General features: G+C 40.3%; 1 long non-coding RNA gene across 1 annotated transcript; it reads right to left on the bottom strand.

Annotated features, from left to right (window-relative positions):
• Window positions 1-8,311: 8,311 nt before the first annotated feature.
• Window positions 8,312-17,627, bottom strand: LOC117001241. Its single transcript, XR_004418997.1, has 3 exons — window positions 17,556-17,627; window positions 14,278-14,323; window positions 8,312-8,399 (listed from the first exon to the last, which is right to left on the bottom strand). It is a non-coding gene; the product is annotated as an uncharacterized LOC117001241 (long non-coding RNA).
• Between the last annotated feature and the right edge of the window lie 248 nt (window positions 17,628-17,875).

Raw genomic sequence — 17,875 nt, 5'->3', positions numbered from 1 at the left:
CTGTCCAGCCTAACTTTTGCAATAAAACTATAATCTGCACTGCTCCCAAACAGCAAAGCACTATTAGTCCAGAGCAGCTTCTTCCTTGTTAAGAAATGGAGAATACCTGGTGCAGCCCCTGCACGTCAGCCTCTGTTTAATTAGGGCAGGCTGAAGTAATGTGATTGACAGATGTGGAGAAAGGGATGAGTCATGGACCACAGAGTGGTGTTAATTTACTCTCATCAAAGGGCATTAACCCACTCCCTCTGAACACCAGGGAACCTTGCAAGCAAGCCCATCCTCACTGCAGCTTCCTTCCTAGCTGTCATTCCTGAGCTGGAAAAGTTTTCCCATTGCCTTTTCTCAGTCTGCATGCAGTGACACAAGTGTGCTATGGTCCTCCCCTCCCAAAACTCATAAGGCCTCAGTTGTTTTAGAGAAAACAGTTTCTGTTTCCTTAAATTGAATTTATTTTCCCCACTGCTTATACCAAAAGGATTACTTTTTTCCTTGATCCCTGAACTTGAAGCTGGTTTTATCCCTTGAAAAAGGTTGTGCGTAAGAACTATAAACAGCCTCTGGGAGCTGTGAACAGAGCCCTGCAATGCTCTTGATCCATCCAACCTCTGATGGGGATGGCAAGGACCACACTCCTGTGGCCCTAAACCACACAGAGCTGCTGCTTCCATGGATGATAGGTTGAAAAAATAATTTTTGCTCCTCTTCGCTCTTGGGATGTTGAAAAGTCCATGTGAAAGAGGGACTGTGGGCAGGGACAGCCCTTGTTAAGACACACACGGAGCCTCCATCTCTCAGAGAGTGTTTCTGGCTCTTGGCAGACTAAAGCAGAAAGTATTGTGTCATACTGGGGCTTACATTAAGGTCACCTTTGCTTCCAGGGCCTTGATGTGGCCACAGATTTGTCAAGGGAAGGGCTGGAGAAAAGGAAGTACGCTGAGATAAAAGGCATCACATTTCTGAGGGAGCCAGGGCCCCGTTCACAGGCCTGAGGTTTGGATTTTAGCTCAGACATGCTCACAGCTCCCCTTGGCTCCTTGGCAAATAGGAGAGCACAGAGCTGGGTCTCATGTTTAAAGCGTATCACAAAATAAGACTTACACTGCCTATATTTTAGGGACATGAATACTGATTGCTACAAACATTCTGTTTCCAACCAAACAGCAAAATTCCGTAATTTTCCAGGTAAATCACAGGCTGGAAGAGTTTGCATTTTTACAAAACATTAGGTATAAATTACTTCCACAAATGGGAGCCTGGACTCAACAGAGCTACACAGTTGTCTGTTGTAGCAAATCTGGCGTTCCCAGATTCAAATCTGCTACAGGCATTCTGGATTTTAATTAATATATTGTTTCATATGTATGAGTATTTCATGGTGAGTGGTTTTTTTTGTTGTTTGTTTTCACACTGCATTTTTAGCTTAAACAAAGTGTGTTCTCTTCATTGTTCTCAAAGCAATTGAATAAATATCACTGAGTCTATAGATCTGGCCTCCTTTCCAGTGAGCAGCACAGCAGTCATGCTTCACAGGAAAGGGATAACATCCTCCAGTGCAGCTGATAAGAGCAACAATTTACAAAGCAAGAGATCCGTTATGCAGTGAAAGCTTTATTACCATGACTTGATGTTACATCTACAGCACATAAGGGTTAATCATTGCAGCAGTTTGCAGCTGGTTTGTGCTCCCAGGGGAGCCATAGCAATAGACTCCTGCTGTAAGACAAGGTCAGCCTCCTCTCCTGGGGTCAGCAGGCCACGAGATAACACAACTCTGAAACTTCTGCTCCGGGCACACACAGGTGCCAAACCCATTTTGTGGTCTGTTGTAGAGCGCTTCTTGTGGTTTTGTTCTCCTCAATAAAAACACGTGCCCAGCTCAGTGGTACATGATTGGAGGGTGCATTCTCGGAGCCACCCATCAGAGTTTTCTGAGGCAGCCCTGGCTGCAGGAGTTTGCTGGGGACATGTAACATTCCACAGGACACTTATTCTTAGTGGCCTGAGACAACAGAGCAGTCAATGCTGAGTTTAGGGGCCAAATCCTGCATAATTGGTTCAGTCTCATGCTATTAAATGCTCACACGAGTAAAGTGGGCTGTAACATTCTATTAATATTTATCTTCTACTGCTACAAGACACAACAATAATCAAATAAGAAAAAGTTTAATCCTCAAATGCAGCTTTAATCTTCAAATTGGTTAGCTTATCAGAGGGGTAATATTTATTTTCAAAGACAGGCTGCTCAGAATGATCAGCTGAAATAGAAACCTATAAGTGAAAGGATGTAAGTTTATTGGGCAGTGTTGTCTATATTTATAGTTTCTGCTTAACCCATATTTCTGTTTTTATATGCATGTGTCAAAAATTAATATATGGCAAACCTCACCAACAGTTTTAAGAGATCCTAAAATATAATAAAATCAATAAATGATGTTCTGGCATAAATGTTTCTGTAGCTGAGGGTGGTCAGGTTCAAAGGGCAGCATCTGACCATTTCTCTTTCCCACCCTGCTGCAGAGTAAGACCCTCCCCTCAACTTCAAATCACTGGGGAGAGGGTAATTTAAGCTATACTTGATGTACCCTATACATCACTGTCTTCAGGACCAGGTTTAAAATTAAACTCTGATGTACAAAGTTAAACAAAAATGAGATAAAAATTGGCAGGGGTTGAAGAGGGTCAAAGTAGTCAAAACACAAGGTAGACTATTGCTTCTTTTGATTTATGTTATTCTGTGCACTAAAAAAAAAATAAAATTATAGCTCTTGTGGAGACTTTTTTCATTGAGAATAACACATTTCTAATTTGTTTTCTATAGACTTACAGACTTTTTCTCTGGGAGTTGTAAGCATTTATTTCTTTATTTATTTTAGCAGGGGTGGAGTATTCCCAACTGTTGTCAGAATATTCAAATTATCGTTAGATGGAACTTTTGTCACTCAACAGCAAGTGAAGGAGAAGAATATTTCACCTTCCATTAGTGGTTTTCTTACAATGCACATGTCTTGTATTTGTCTAGAGTTTTGATTTCAGGCACCTTTTCAAAGCTACAGTTAGGTTTGGTAGCAGAAAGAAAGAGTTCAGTGAACATTTCCTTTTGCATGTTTTACATGCACATAATGCAGTTACCTTCTAGAATTTCTGTACAGGAAAGATGCCAAACAGCAGATTCTTTTGAAACCAATTCAACAAAATCCTTGCAGGAAGTAAATTTTTTATGATGTAGTCAACTTTTCCACATATTGCCATTTACATGGTTAGTGTGTAGACTGCAGGCAAAATAACTTGGAATTGTAATCTTTATTTTCTATAATATGATAATGAAATCAACTACTATCCACTAGAATCAAATGAATTTCTCTCTGTTACTCTAGTGGGAGGAATAAAAGGGTTCTACTGGCTAAACTGCCAGGCTAAAGGGAAAATCAAAATAAAATCAGATCCTTGGACTGCTGGCAAATATAAAATGCTTATTTTAAACATAATGGTGGTCATAACAGATATTGAAATATTTTAAAAGATTTTTCCAAAGGTTTCTAATTTTCATCCATGAAAGTCCTATTGACTTCATATGGATTACAGCTGGCTAAAGTGTGGGCATGTTCTTAGGCTGTACAAGAACAGGAGACAGCAAAAGCCTCAAAACTCTGAAAATGTCTGAACTTGATTACAAATCTAACAGGAGAAAAATTTATGCTGTCCAGACAACTAATTCTTTTTTTCCTAACACTATTTCACTAATACTGAAAATTATTATTCTTTTTTGTTCATCTAGTGAGGATCTGATTTAATATTCAGATTTTATTTACTCCCCCAGAATTCTAAGTGGTACATTTTGTAAAATGCACTTTGTATGTGTGATGGTACAGGATTGACCTGCATATATGCCATTAGTATACATAATTTGGCATGTATTTATGTACCAATTGAATAAATGCAATCCTTCACAAACACCTGGCTGGAAAGCTGAAGTGCAGCAGCATACACACAGCAGGTTGTTTTAGCAGATACATCAGCAAAGCAAAGATCAAATGTTAGAATGAGTCAACTATTTGTGATCTATTGTGCCAAGTCCTCTGGATCTAACAGCTGGGCAATGTTTCTGGTACCACTAATTGGAGTTTTTCAAAGATCTGGGTTTTTTAAAAAAAATCCCAACAAACCTTTTGGGGTCACATAGAAGACCACTCGTGTTCTGTAACTATAACAGATCACATAAAGCAAAGAGCAGAGAGCTTGTTAGAAAATCATAATCCAAAGTTTTCCTACATCCATTACATTTTGGGAATCAGGAGTACCATGAATTAAGGAGATGGTCACAAAGGTCACAAGGAATTGCTGCAGTATTCACACAATATGTAAATGCTGTGAAAGACGCCTTACAACCAAGGCTCAGATTGAACACAGGAGCCACTCTGAGGCTGGCGGCTGCTCAGTAATGAAGCAAAGAACAAAAAGATATGAGAAATCCAAAAAGCAAGAGACTGTCAGCTGTTAGAAATACCTGTAACCCATTAAAATCACCTGCTTAGCATGAGTGATATGTCTTCCTGATGTATCCATGCAGCAATCAGGCTCCTGCTCCCTAGGAGAGGGACTTGGCACAGAAATGAACTGATTGATTCCCTCTTGCCCTGAGCATTTGACTGGGGATAACTGATCAGTTTATGGATGTTACACTGAGAGTAACTCTACACAGTCCTCCAGGACTCAGCCCTTGCAGGGCTGTCTGAGGGTACCTGCTCAGGAAGGGCCTGATTCAGAGCTCACCAAACTCAGATTTCCACTGGCTGGCTTCTGGATCAGCCGCTTCCACCCACCTGTCTGGAGGAGGATTTTCCATGCCAGTGCACCTGTGAGATGCAGCTTTCCACAGTGTCTTATTCTGTCCATTTTTAGTGCATTGCATTCTTCTAGAGCAAAATCTATTCACTGACATGTACAGATTCTCTATCCTGCTTATTAATGACATTTCTGCATTCCTTGTGTTTACCAAGGAAGGCAATCATTTCTTAACTTCCCTCTGCATGTGCTCAGATATTTGCATTATTTTGCCCAGGCTCTTGCAAAGGTACCATGCTCTGAGCAATGATAAAGAACTGAGTCTATAATTTAATAACCCTCCTCTGACTAATTAGTATTCACTCAACGAATGAAGGGTTTTCAGAGGTCCAGTCAGAGGCCTAAGCACCGCTTAAGTCCAGCTTATTCCTCAAGGCACCTCTGAACTGAATTGGGTCCCGTTTTATTAAATTACAATACAAAGACTGCCATGTCACATGTGCTGATGCTGGGAGCCCCAACCTCACAGGACCTCACACGGATAAGTAATCATCACTTATGCTAATAGCACATTTGACTTCGTGGGATGACACATGAGGATGGACTACTCACTTGACTAAGATTAGTAAGAACAGGCACGTTACACAGAACAAATGACTCCTAAATATCCAGCTGCAGCCAAGTGCTAACTCCCATCAGTGAGTGTGGTGAGGGTGAATGAAGGGCAGGATATGATCTCGGGAAACCTCGTTGAATGCTGTTATTGAATTGGTGACAGTTTTGCAGATTTCTAGCCCATAATAAGTCTCAGCTTTGTATCCTCAGTGACATGCTTCTCTCCACTGCTTTCCTGCTCTGCCTTCCTTTTCTTCTGCCATACTCCAACAATCCTTTAAAATCATTGTTTTTAACTCTTTCTTCCTTAATGTTTGAAAATTAATTTTGCAGGTTTGAAAGGTATTTAAGTAACAGCCAAAACCCACAAGCTCTGCTATTTACCTGAGCAGATTACTTGGTAGCCTCTCTCCACTGCCCTGCCAAGGTTCCTCCCCTCTGCTCTGCTGGGATCAGTGCAGTCTCCATGCTCATTTAGTCTTTGGCTTCTCCCTTCAAAGCTGACAATAGGGGCATCATACAGGGTATGCCGTTCCAGTGATTTTGTCTGATAAAATGCCCAGCTCTTAGGCCTCTGTTTAACAAAATTTTGTTCCACACAGGTCACAGAAACAATCAGATTTTGTCCTGTATGATCTATAATGCATTTGAACAAGCACTCCAGGAAGGGAAAAATCCTCATGTCTAACCTGACACGGTTTCACTTAATTGTTTTTGATTTCGTCATGGTCCAGTTTTTTTCCTTCTATTTTGTTTCCACTAATTCAAAAAGTATTTTGTTGCCCTCCCTGCTTTTTCTCTCCTGCCAAGAATTTTTAAAATTTTCTTTTTTTTTTTTTTTTTTAATGACTGACTCAAGAATCTTATTCTGAGAGTGACGTAGTAGTGACCACTGATGACTGGCTTCTAGAGATTTTATGAAGCCAAGGTTAATTTGTTCCTGAGAGTTGGAAAAATCATGAATGGCAAAATATACTTCTGGTATGTGCATAATAACTGGCATAAATATTGTATCCAACACCAAAATCCCAAACATACAACCTGCTTACCCAGGGACCCTTAAATCTAGGTTTTTTTCACTCTAATGTAGAGTTCTGTACAAAAGCCACAAAGACCATAAGTATTATATCATTAGTAACATTCTTAAGTGGGTATTTTCCTGTTTCTTGGGGGCTTGTAGCTTAGCTGTAATGATTTTCCATGTGTGTGTATGTGCCTGTGTGTTTTGCCAATCACATCAGTGAAACAAAAATGCCCTAATTTCTACAACTTTGCTTTCATTGCACTGTAAAGCACTAAAAGCAGAAACAGTTTCCTGAGGAACTCCTCCATAGCAGGCCCTTGAACAAGATGACTGTTTCTAATAAGCAACAGCTGTCGTTGTGGTTTTACTAGTCAAATGATTCATGTCTTTTGCTCAGAAATGATAAGTGGAACAAATGTTTACTTAGATATGTAACAGAGGAACAATTGAAAAATAGTAGACTGTCAAATAGAAATATTTTCCTGTTATCTGATCCTTGACAATTAGTCTGAAGGGGTATTTAGTCAGAAGGCAGTGTTGCAGTGACACAGTTGGAAAGGTGAGGAGTTGAGCTCACAGAGCTGTGCACACTGAGCTCAGCAGGGCGGTGCCAGCAGCAGCTCAGCAGATTTGAGGGGGGCACAAGCACATCTGTACACACTGCTGCACCCCCCACCCCCTTTCTTGGCAGCCTCCCCTCTTATTTTCAGTCATCTTTGAAAGAGAGGGGGTGAATTTACCATTTCCTCTCCTTGCTGCTGTCTTCAGGGAACACCAAAATGCTGCTCTGGTGCTTGGGTCATGAGTGAATATCCTCAGGTGGCGACAGCTTTCCTGGGATCTTGCAGGGTCTTTTGGGAGCAGCACAGGAGAAGTGTCCTAATGCAGTGTTCTAATGCAGGGGATTCCAGGCGCAGTTCAAGGACAAAAAGATTGCGTTACCCTTCGGATGTTGGGAAGGAGAGTCTAACAGAGCCTTGATGTATCTCTGCTGAGCCTGGAAGCTGCTGCAGTCAGAGAGATTTGACACCCCTGTGGCATCGCAGGGCTCAAGGTAAATTTTTTTTAAATGCTAGAGGAAGCAGTGGCAAACTAACTCTTATGAGCCTAAGACAGCAGCATCAAAAAATGATGTCAGCTTGGAAGGGAGGTCTGGGAGACAAAGAAGGATGGAGATGAGCAAGGGAGCCTTGGGAAGCTGAGTGTGCACATGAAACCTGTGTACATCTGTAACTTACTTGAACCTATATGGATGCTTGCCAGTATATCAGGATTTAAATCCACCTTTATTTTGCATAGTTTCTGGACTTTGCTGCTTTTTCAGAACTCTCTTTTCACTATTACTGTATGACACTCCTCTGCATTGTACAGAAAGATTGTCAGAGCTTCACTTTCCCATCTGCAAAATGGGGGCAATATTTCCTTTCTCCCAGCCTTCATTCAGCTTACAAGGCTCCTGGGACCAGAATTCTTTTATTGCATGTTTCTGTATTGTCTCGTACAACAAGACCCTGATCTCAGTTGAAGTCTGTAAGTATCACAGAAATATAAATAGATAATAATAAAGAGATGATTTTGACACAAGAATGGAATTTTATATTCTGGAGAGCGAAATAAAATATGTACTAAAGTCTACTAAAGTGTAACCATGAGATCAAATGATAAAATTCTTTTGGCAACAAAGAGTTGACACAAATTTGTGAGATTAAACTGAACCAACTCAACGGAGGCTTGTTCTGGTGGTTTATTCATATAAAGTATATGAAAAAAGTAAGTGAGATGATCAAATTACCCTCACAGCATGGATTTTGACATGGATGTAGACTAACTGAGTCACCAGAGGACTGAGCAGGTGCATGGTTCTAATTATACCCTCAGTCTTGTGAGGAAGGAGCAAACTTCCCAGTTGCTTCCCTGGTGGAGATAGGTGTTATCAGCCATCAGCAAATGAGAGGGGAGAACAAGGACAAGGCACCTGATGGGAGAAAGAGGAGGAAAGGAGGAGGTGAAGAGAGCAGATTCATAATGCTACTCATCTTTTAAAAATGTACACACACACCAACTCAGAGCCATTTGGATGCCACTTCTCGTACTCATTTCTGGTGTCTCTGAGTAACCCTTCCTTATGGCAAGGCACACAACATTCATTTTTAACATTTTCTCTTTTATGGGCTTGGAGTGAGAAATCTGGCTAAATATAATGATTTATTTGTTTATTAATTAATAAACAGGCACGCTAGGAGTTACAATCCAAACTGTCCCCACACACAGGTTTTTATCACCATATACTGTACCCCTAGGGAAATACACAGCTTTTTTTCAGGAGTATAAATGGACATTTCTATAAATTGCAACTACTTGGGTGCATGTAATATGCGATATTATTCATCTTTGTATTCCAGGTGAATCCAGACTAGACTACCAGCCTCTAGGGGAGTCTGCTTCATATAATTATCAGTATTCAAAGAATGATTGTAGATGTTGTAGCTTAACAGCAGGTGAATGGTCCTTATCTGAATATTAAATAAAATGCAACTCGATTTCTGGGTTATCTCTGGCTAAATGTTTGCAAAGTCATTAGTGAAAGCATGCAGCTATAATCCCCACCAATCTTCTTACAAAGGATTTCCACTTTTGTTTTTAATTCCTTTACATGGTGAATTGTTCATCTCCCCTTCCTATACACACAATCTTGTCCCTTGGTTGGACTACCAGAAACATCAAGGAAGCTGCCTTGTAAGCAGTACCTACACTTTTTATTTTTTTTTTATTCCTAAACAACAAAAGAAACCAAGAGAAGAGTGACAAAGAGAAAGATTTATTATTTCCTCTAAGGAATATCATAGCTCTGAGTGTTGGGAAAAGCTCTGTAGTAAACAGCTCCTTTGTCCTCCTAAGTTCTGGGAACTTTAGCTCTATATTCAGTTTCCTTATTGCATGATCTAAGAGAAGCTTTATGTATTTATTTAGTAAAACCCTTTCCTTATTGTTCTAAAATGGAGGATTTAACATACTTGAAAACTGTTTTAGTAGCTTGATAGTGGTTGTTATGTCAATACAGTAGATAGTAGTTATGAGAAAATTAATAAAACAAAGAGCAAACCCACCCCCCACTGAGCAGAAGGGAGAGGCAGACTCAGTATAGCAAAATTACTGGAGATAAAGGAAGAGGACCATGGGACCATACAACACAAGGGTTTTGAGGCACAACTCCCATTTCAGTCCCTAGATGTGAAGAGCACAGTGGTGCTACATTCTGAAGAGTTTTCAAGACAGACATATTCTACATCAATTAGCTGGGCCAGGACATCACCCACATCCTTTGCCAGGCACCACAAAAGTTTTGCACCCACCTCAGCCTGGGCTATCAGTGGCAAAACATCTTCTTTTGTTTTAATTGAATACAAAAAAAATAATAGAGCATCAAATATTATTTAGCTTGAATATTAAAAATCAAACACAAGCCCTCCAAAATGGGGCCACCAGTAGAGTAAGCTATATACTCTTTATTTGTACATGGACTCCCATTTATTTTGAGCTGTCACACATGCCGAGTTTTTGGCACTGGCATAGCCAACTCTCTTGAGTTTCCAAACATTATACCTCTCACTACTGCTGTTAAGGCTACTGCAGGCTCAGGAAGATGTTTCTACACCCATCTGCAAGGCTTTCTGTTCGTCTTTGCAGAAATACAGGGTAGAAATATTCTTTTCCAAAAGGGAGGAAGGAAGAACGCTGAGCATGATTTTGTGCTTAGCTCTGAATTGTCCAAACAGCCCCACAGTCTCAGGGATGACAGAATACAAGGGACTTGCCTTCTCCAGGCCAAAGTCCTGTTTTCTTCCACAGCAAGAAATGGCAAGAGCTTTTTCTAGCAGTCAGAACTTCTGTGTATTTTTCACATAAATTGGGTAAGAATGTAAATCTAATGAATTTTGGAAGTGAGCTGATTCCCACTCTTCCATCAAGAGATGGGTATCTTGAAGCTCTCTAGCTTTTCTAGCTTTGTTCCTTGGCACATCTTCAGTGGATGTTGTTGTGGACTCATTCTGGGCTTTGTATCTATGCTACCTCTGCCAGCAATTGAGGAAACAAAGCCTGGGTGTGTGAAGTAGTTTCAGTCCCACATTCCTAACGATATTCATATGGAGTGAACTGCACAATAATGAAAGTATCAGCTCTGTCACCCCTGTTTTCATAGTGTTAGAAAGGAAAAAAAAAAAAGGAAATACGTAAGGAGTGTTTTTTGGTTGTACTTTTAGTGGAGATGATCTTGTAAAAGGAAGAGCTCTGCACATTCAGGCAGGACCTTTAGGTACCATTTCAGAGCTCCCTCCTCCAGGACCAGAAGTACTTTATTTTGACTCAAACAAACTACAGAAGTTAACAACTGTTTTCTGTTTGGCATTTTTATAAGTATTAAAAAAACCAAAACTCCCAACTAACATGCCCACCTCACCTCCCTCCCTTCCCAAAGAAATTTAAAAGATTCAGCCAAAACTCTTCTACATAGTTCAAAACCCAAATTTGCATTCTCACTCAAGTGTGAGTCACCTGCAGTCACTGGGATTAACCTTAAAACCTGATTAAAATCTGGTTTAACATAAAAAACACCCATTTTCTAATGCCTCTTTTCAGCAGTATCTGAAGTCATGTTATTTGCATTTGCTATTATTTTTATAATCTCTTGAAGCATTTAAACACCTACTTATTTAAAAGTAACCCTTTAAGAAGCCATTTGCACCTGAAGTCAAAGGCCAAATCCAAATCCATGTGAACTTGGGGGAAATTCTGACACTTATTTCAATGGTGAAATCATAATTTGGTCAAATTTACAGTAAAGAGGAAAATTATTTGCTTAGGGAGTGATGAGGGTTGGCTTTGTCCCTGTCATCAGCCACATGCTGGCTGATTTAAGAGTGAAATTTGGATCTGCTCACAGAGGCAATCAGTCACTGGACTGGATGCCCTTGTTCAGCCAGGCCAAGCAGTGGGACAAGCACAGGGGTGTAATGGGAGAGCAAAAAAATAGTGAGTTGTAGAGAACCTGAGAATCTCCCATGTTTCTGCATCATATCCTGAAAAAATGAAAGCGGTCAGTTTATCCAGCACATGGCTCTTCTGTAGCTGATTGACTGAGACCTTGTGGCTTTTATTCATAACTTCCATCACCTTCAGGGCCAATATTTGCATGCAGGAGGGTGGCACAGAGCAGCCAGAAGACATGATGGCTGTGATGTGAGGGTGACAGAGACGCTTCCCATCACAGATACAGACTCTTCACCATTGCCTCAGCAGGTGCTGCCAGGTCTCCTGGGCAGATCTGTGATTTGGCAGAATTTTTAAATATGTACAGACTAAAACACCCCCAGCAACGCAGGCCTGGTTTCCAGCACCATGGTAAACACTGTAGTACATGTTTTGCAATTGCACAATATTTACATTAGGAATGTGGCTGTTTCCAAGCCTACAGCACACAATCATCTGTCAGAGTGTAATGGAGCAGCTGGTGAAGGTAGGACCTGGGCAGAGGAGCCCGTGGGCACGGCCCTGCTGCTCTGCCACCCTGCCCTGCCCCTCTGCCTGCTGTGGTGGAGGCTGGCAGAGGGATGGCAGGGAGGGAGGAATGACACATTCTGGGCTCACACCCACGAGGCAGAGCCACTGTCAGCCCCGACAAACTGCAGTGACTTCCACAGGCACGGGGTGAGCCCTGACCCAGAGCCCTGGGTGCTCCCTGCAGGGTTCCCAGCCTGTGCCCAGGTGCTCAGAGCCCTCAGCCTTCTAGGAGAGGCAGGGGGAGACCCAGAGCAGATAAATCACTGCTAGCCATAGAAACATTCCTTTACAGGAGAGGGTGGGAGTTATGCAAATATCTACTCTATAAATCTTGTGAGTGGCTTTGAAGAAAAACAAAAAAATGCCACTTAAAAATTTGTTCCAAATTTGGCCACAGTGTAGTTTTGTTAGTTCAAAGAAATGAAGCTAACTTTATTGTTATTTGTGTTTGGATCAAAGAAAACTATGAAAATAAACATTAGACAGAATGATAATCAACACTGGAAAAGAAATGTTTACTAAAGATTTTCTTCTGTGTTCTCTTACCAGCATTAATAATATTTTCTTTTTCTAAAGTTTTCTTGCTTCCTTCAAAGAGATTGATTTCAGCAGAAAGAACAAACATATGCAAATAAACTGAATGATGTTATACCCCCTGCCCCTATCCCCCCAAACTGCATCAGATAATTCCATATTGTTGGTCTGCATTACATTTTTATCAGGTTTTTGTCTTAATCAGATATGAAGCTCTTGCAGTACATCTCTAGAACTGGGCTGTGACCCTGATGTGACTCCACAGCACAGAAGCAGCCCTAACCCCGCTGTAATCTAATAGTTCAAATTTAACGGATTTGCTTTTTCAGTGGAAATAATGGCTTCCGGTTACAAAACAGAGACACAGATTACATAGCTGATAAATAGCTTTGGCATGATTTTTTCATGAAACACACAATTAACAGTGCCTTTCATAAGATTCATGGTCTAAAGATTTGGTGAAAGCATGAATAAGTTCATCGCTATTCATGCTTTTTCTTAAAAAAGCCTACCCTGCATTTCTGCTGTGCTTTATAAACAAGTATTACTTTGCCTAGAAAGAGATCACCTATACTTTTCAGTGTTAATTCAGCCTCAAAACACTATACTGAAATTATTGCCACTGACTGCTCATGGGTTTTTTTTTCCATGAGGCATATAATTATAATTGATAACCCAAAATGGAAATGGGATCATTTTGATTTTATAAGCTACCACCCATACGGATACTGAAAATTTCCACATTATTGCTATTGTTTTTTGTCATGCCATAATCCCCTAAACATTATCAACTAATTAATAGTGGAACAATGTATAAGGAGATATGCAGTTCTATGGATAGAATTAGATATTTTGAAGGAGTTTATTATCTGCAGCTTGGTTTTGAAGACACAGCTCAGAAGTACTTCTGCTGCCTTCACTGGTTGTCTTGTCTTCAGGCCACCCAACCACCCTCACCCAGTGATTTGCTAAGTCCCAGCACTCACAATGAGGTAATCATCACCTTGTAGTGGAGTGGTGTGAATGCTGGTCAGATGGCCTGTATTTTATTAACAGAAATAGGGTCACAAGTCAAATACATGCTCGGGGTCAGTGAGCAAATACAAAAGAAGATTAGAGGAACAAAAAAAAGTGACTGGAGGGGTAAAATCCCACTGGGGGTTAATCGAGCAGAAATGTATCAAAGAATGTAAACTACCCTTTCTTTTGTTATTCATCGTATGGGACGTAGTTCCTGTGTCCTGCTGATTCCAGCCAGTTAGAGCATCATCTCCAGTGCTGTCCTTTAATGAGCTCTTTGGACACAGGGACTGCCAATAGTGCTCCTACCTCTGCTACTACTACTGCTACTACTCTTAAAACAATAACAAGAATTAAAACCACTTAGCATAAATATATAGATCAAAAGATTTGCTTCACCTAATATTGCACTATCCAATGACTGCCTGCAAAACTAAGGGAAAAACAGCATTCAGTGTCACTGCTCTGGGAAATCTCTTCTGCCTCCAACATGAAAAGACTGGACCTAGAATTGTCTCTATCAATATACTGATTTAGCTCCAGCTTGAAATGTAAATGAATTAATAAAACTATTTCTGAGGGATGGTATTGCATTGGCACAGTTTTAGTTTTTCTAAGAAAGACTGTCTTTTTGATTGATATAATAACAAAAAAGGAGCCAGCATCCTGATCAGCACAGTAAGTACTGGACTTGGTAGGGACCAAATGGCAGCAGTCAAAAAAAATCATAGGGTACTTACCAAGCAGCAGCTTATTTTCTCTTCTGATACATGTTCATCGCTCTTTCTGTGACAAGAAGCAGAAATTCTGTCTTATTTGAACTACACACATTTGTCTAATTCTTTAAAATCCCAGCAGTAGAAAGATTCCCTTTTCATCAATTTCCATTTATTATGCTTGTAGCTACATACTGTAATAGGAATTCTTTTAACCATGTATACTGCACATCTATAGATTTTATGTTTTCACACATCACATGAAAAGCATATTTCAAAACTATTGCATTATCATGTGCCAGAAGAATATTGCTGTGGGAATGCAGATACATTACCAAAAGTACAGTATAAAACAAGGAAGTGAGAGTCAGGAAGGAAGGAATTCTTAGTTCTATGACTATGTGCCTCTGACTTACCATGCAATGTTCATCAAGTCTCTTAATCTTATTTTGGCATACTTATATATAAAAATAAGCAATATGTCCTTCTGCTAGGCTGAAATAAATGTTAACTGGTTCAATCATGCCCTTTGAGAGCAAAATTGGAATTTCTGTCATCAACACCAAGACGAGCCAAATCAGGCTCAGAGACTGTAAATCTTTACGTGCCAAAAAATAACAGTACAGAGATGAAAATTTCATGGCCAGACACAAACTGTGGTAGACGACTGAAGGATTAATGTGAAATAAAATACAGCAAATTTAAGTTTTTCTTGAGCTGAAATCAAGGCACTCCTTCATTACCTCCCCAGCTATCTATAGCTTCCCAATACCATTTATTTTCACACATTATATCCCTCCTTCTGGAATAGATGTATTTCATGCTGCATCTTTTTTAACAAAGTCTATATCTAACATATATTGTTCCTTAAGTATAAAACTAATTTTGTGCCTAAGTGCTTTGCAGGATTGAACCTTCCTGGGGGCACATGCAGGGCTTTTCTCCTCCTGGGATGACAGGAGCTGTGGCAGTGTGTGCACACTGTGTCAGACCTGAGATCAGCTGCCAAGTGTGGACACCCACAGAAGGATTTTCTTTACAGAACTATCTTAAAAATGGAAATGTCTGTCTCCTACAGCTATACTGGCAGACACTGTTTACCCAAAGATCCAGACACACAAGACCTTGTTATCAACTGCAGCTTTTACACAACTTTCAAGTAAGTTAGTGGGCTGGAAATCACACATTTTAGAAATATTTTCTAAAGGATGTGATCATATTTGCTGCCCTTGAAAGCATTTAATGTTGCATGTTCATTACATATTTTTGTGTTACTTGATTTAAAAGGTTTTTTTTAAAAATACAAATTGCCACAGAGTGGATTTATAGATGCTGAGAAAGTAATAAGAGATATTTGATACACAAAAAAGAAAAACTCATATAGCTGCACTGACATGCAACTAATAGATTTCTAAAAAGCCACTAGCAAAGTGTGTTTCCAAGGTTTACATTTCAGAGGTTTGAGTACTTCCTTTGGAATATTGTCCACTGAAACACAACCTTCTGAAGACTTTCTGCTAACTTAGTGAAGAAGCACTACTAAGAAGAGTTAGCTTTTTAATGATGCGGTCAAAATAATTTGAGAAAAATTTTAAGAAATATTTCAGGAATGATAACTAATAAATTTTCACCTGTGTTATGTGGAGGAGGCACACTGTCCACTTTGGACAGCAGTGCTGAGATGTACTGAGGTTTGCATAATGCCAGCAAGCTGTATTGCTACTCAAAGGCTAGTGAATAAGAATTTTACTGCAGTCACAACATATACATTGGGCTCTTCTAGTAAATTGATCACTCAAATAAAAAGAAAGGAATGTTTTTGATCTGCAGAGAAGATGAGCAAAAAGTAAGCCTGCTCATCTTAACTCTGCATTAGGGAAAAAAATGAACTTTGATCTATCATATTGCGGAGCTGCTTGTATTTCAATGGCAATTTATCAATTTTTAATAGTCAAAGCTCCCAAGTAGTAAAAGCTTCTTAGACTTCCTAATCTAATGGCCATTATTTAAAATTTTTATTCTGTATGATTTGCTGTTTGTAAGAAAGAAAGCAACAAAATTTCTTAAGGATTTTGCTTTTATACGAGGTGAAGAACAGAAGCCTAACACTAGTACAGTAATTTCACGATTATAAGCCGCAGGTCCGGGTGTCGGCAACTTTTCATTCCTTGTCCATATACAAACCACACTGGATTATAAGCCGCGCTTTTGTTCACAGCGAGGATCCGCGTGCAACTGTCGCAAAGTTGCCAATTAGTAACAGAATCGCGGGATTGTGGGGTTTACTGGCTCAGCTCGGTGCTGCTCCGCCGGGGCTGGGCAGGCTCCAGCTCGGCTCGGGGCTGCTGCAGGCTTGCACTTCTGGGTTGGCAAATTTCTGAACTTCATCATATTGGCCGCCCCGGAGTATAAGCTGCACTTCTGGGTTTGGATCAAAATTTTAGTCAAAAAGGTGTGGCTTATACTCGTGAAATTACTTTTTGTTATTCCTCATGCTGGTGTAAAAGAAGTGCAAAATCCCACCTCAATATGTCTGAACCATTCTTAGCTAATCTAACATACAGCAGACTGTGCTACAGGACTGAGTTAAGGTCAGGATGCAGTAGCAGTAGCAGCTCCTTCCTCCAGTGCATCCTTATTCCTGCAGTGATGGGGCAGGGCTGGTGCCACCCTGCCCAGCCCAGCCCAGCCCAACCCAGCCCAGCCCAGCCAGGGGCTCCCAGCCTGCAGGGAGCAATCAGGGAGCTCTGGCTGTGCCCCAGCCACTATGACTGCTGCAATTTGTCTGCATGGGAACAAAACAGGTCCCTCTGCTTCCTCCCCCAGCACCAGGAGGGTCTCTCCCAGAGTGATGGATCCAGCTCCATGGTAAGTCCCAGTTTTCCTGGGCAAGATGTGCCCTGTATTCCTAAGATGACGGAGGGTGAGGATACTCAGCACCCTGTGGGCCTATCACACAAGTGAATCTAAAATAAGCTTAAGACTGTCTTGTTTTAAAAAGGTTACCTTGGCAAGTCCAAAGCACAAAAAAAAGCATTTAAGACTGCAGATCTAAACTTGCATGTTGTTATTGCTAGACATGAAAGCCTAAGGTCAGAATTCAGGATTCAACCACTCCGACTCAAAAATGCATCAATGTATTTGTTAAATGGAAACCCCACTTACATCACATCTTATCATAATGTCACAAAATGCAGAAAATTACAAATCAGTTTAAAGGCAAAATACATGACAGCAACATATAAGTACACAAAAACTACATTAAATATCAGTCTTCATTTGTCCCTACCACTTCAACTTACCTCTCAGTTCCAAACTCCTCGCTGCAGTGCACAGCTTGAGATAGTCTAAGATCCATTTTAGAGTGGACTGAAATATAAATGACAGTTCGCACTACACATGAACATAGACAACTGTATAAAATATTTAAATAAAGACAGAAAAGAACAGAGGAAACCAACAGAGCCTTTGGCAGACCCAGCCTTTGGGAATTTAGCAGCTTGAGATTCATTGCAAATTTTATCTTTAATGTTATTTTTAGTTCAATATTTTGTAGCACTCAGAAGTAAATCTTTGTGTGCTGTCTCTCCTCCTGCTTGTGCCGCTTCCTTTTCTGATCTTT

Source organism: Catharus ustulatus, chromosome 11 (assembly GCF_009819885.2).
Source record: "Catharus ustulatus isolate bCatUst1 chromosome 11, bCatUst1.pri.v2, whole genome shotgun sequence".
In the NCBI taxonomy this organism is placed as follows: domain Eukaryota; kingdom Metazoa; phylum Chordata; class Aves; order Passeriformes; family Turdidae; genus Catharus; species Catharus ustulatus.
Note: the sequence above shows the minus strand (reverse complement) of the source record. Positions and strands in the feature narration are given on the sequence as shown.